The 2,458-nt window shown below is 43.0% G+C and overlaps 1 protein-coding gene across 2 annotated transcripts in view; it reads right to left on the bottom strand.

Annotated features, from left to right (window-relative positions):
• The window catches only part of LOC137546733 (fibroblast growth factor receptor substrate 3-like), a 33,357-nt gene extending 31,177 nt beyond the window's left edge, over positions 1-2,180 (bottom strand). For both annotated transcript variants that reach the window (XR_011026332.1, XM_068269509.1), the window contains exon 1: positions 1,850-2,180. The gene's annotated coding sequence lies outside the window, so the exon portion shown is untranslated. The remainder of the gene's footprint in view (positions 1-1,849) is intronic.
• Positions 2,181-2,458: the final 278 nt, after the last annotated feature.

Here is a 2,458-nt window from a genome sequence, read left to right as displayed (position 1 = left end):
ATCTGTAAAAAGCAGTGGTGAAAGACTTCTGGTTTGAGTCTGTTTTGCTGCACCTGGATCTGGATGGCTTGCCATTATTGATGGACCAATATACTAGAATAGCAGATAATTCTAAAGAAAAATGTCAACACATCTGCCTGCAAACGAAATCTCAGGAGACAGTGAGTCATGCAACAAGACAGTGATCCTAAACACACAAGTCATGAATGGTCTGGAATTCCCAAATCAAAGTCCTGACTTTAACCACTTAAGGATCATGGGCTTAAACCCCCCTAAAGACCAGGCCATTTTTAACAAAAACAACTTAAAGGCCTTGCTGCCTTGGCCCCCCCCCCCCCTTTTTTTTGCCCACCAACAGAGCTCTCCGTTGTGGATGTTTGTTTATTTTTTTAATAAATATTTCTCTGATTTATTTTTTAATATATACATTATTTTTTTCATAAATTTTACAGCCCTGCCTCCCCCCGCTAGCCAATCAGTGCGATCGGTTGTCATAGGCTTCGGCTGTCATAGGATCGCCGCTGGAAGACTGATGGCGGAGCGGAGCTCTGTCATCCAAGCGGAGATGCACGCGCAATCTCCTGCAAATCCCCGCCCCATGGACTTTATGCCGATCAGTGTTAGGCGGTCCTGGGGCTGCCGCCGCGGTCAAGCCCATCGGCATGACGCGGTCGGCTAGAGGTTAAGCAAGAGTTCAGGTCTACTTGAAATCTTACTATACATGTATCTAATACAGCAAGTGTGGCTTCCATGGGTTTCCCTCCTCTTCTCTTATATTAAAGTGTACCTGAACTGACAAGTGACCTGATGAGTTAAACATGGGTACATATTAGTACTAAGTCTACTTCAAACTTGTGTTTGCGTGATGTGTAATGTCCAGAATATAAGCCCTACATTTTTATTATTAGAGATGATCACAGGTGATCATCCCATGCGAAGATCTTCAAGAGTCACTTAGTTGAAAATGTAGTACAGCTGTCACATGCCATCATGTATACATCCCAACTTTTAGAGATACAAAAGAAAGACACCTTTAGACATGCCCTGACACACCTAGTCCAGCATACCTTGAAGAATGTATAAGTAAAGGACATATTTTTATAGTTCAAATAAAAATAAGCTATACATTAATAGAGGACAAGAATAAGTTTAGCGTCATATAAGCACTTTTTAATAGAGTAATTCATATATCTATAGAGATCTGTATATCAGTCCTTCAAAAGGGACAGAAAGATTAGATTCCAAAATAGTCATTGTCCTTCCCAAAAAGGGAGTTAGGAGCTTTGTCAGCATTATTTAGGCACATTACATCAGCCCTGCTGAACAATAATAATAACAACTTTTTAGAGGTAGTAGGTAATGATTGCTAGACCTCAGTAGCAGGTTGGTAGATTCTCTAGTGGCAGGTAGGTAGTGTTATTCAGAATTTTCTTGTGGGTAGATGGTGATCAGTAATGAAAATTAGAGTGTAATGACAGGTGGTAGGGATCAGTAGATTTTGGTGCCAGACAGGTAGTGATTCTCAGATTTTAGCAGTAGGCACATTTTGATCAACAGGTTTTATTGGCTGGCAAGTTGTAATAGTTAGGCAGGCAAAAGTTTACAGGTGACAGGTAACAATCAGTGAGAGATACTGTGGGTGACAAGTGGTGGATGAGAGACAAGTTGCAGTGCGTGTTTAGTCACCGTAATTGCACCATTCTGCCTGCAGTGCGGACACACACACACCTTGCCTGCCACCACTCACAGTAGCAGATAAAAGAAATACCCTCATGGTGTCCTACTCCTCTCTACTCCACCACCACCACTCACTGCCAGAGTTCAATGAGGAGGTAGAGACTTCACTTACCAGTTTAGTAAGTTATAGCAAGCAGCAGTCCATTCTTCCTCTCTGCCCTGGACTCCAGCACAATGCACTGCACCATGTGATGGATGGGACCATGCCAGTTGGGTCTCACACACGCTGTCCTGGGCTTCTTCTCTGTGGGCTCTGTGCCAGGAACTTGAACAAAAGGGGTGGAGCCGCATACCTCCCAACTTTTGGAGGCAGGTAAAAGAGACACTAAGGTGCAACCCAAAGTGACATGTGCAGTGGCGGAAAGAGGGCGTGGTCATAAGATTCCGTGGGCAGAGCCAAATGTACATGAACCTACTAACAGTGCGCCCCCTCTCCTTGAAGGAAAAAAATAGGGCCCTAAATACAAAACAGACACGAGAGATAAGATATTTTCCACAGTAAATATATAATTATATGGTAGCGACATGACACAATGGTTATAGAAGGGATTAGATTAAGAGTGCCTCTAAAAACAGTTAAACCCATGTACACATTATGCAGTTTAATAGAATAGACATTACATTTAATTTGAGAGGTGATTGTGGGTTCCGCTGGGGAAGGGGCAGGGGGCTAGAGGTCACTGTAGGTACTGCCTTGGGAAATATAAGTCACTGTGGATGC

This window comes from Hyperolius riggenbachi, chromosome 2, assembly GCF_040937935.1.
Source record: "Hyperolius riggenbachi isolate aHypRig1 chromosome 2, aHypRig1.pri, whole genome shotgun sequence".
Taxonomy (NCBI): Eukaryota; Metazoa; Chordata; class Amphibia; order Anura; family Hyperoliidae; genus Hyperolius; species Hyperolius riggenbachi.
The sequence above is the reverse complement of the archived record's forward strand: the minus strand, read 5'-3'. Positions and strand labels throughout refer to the sequence as shown.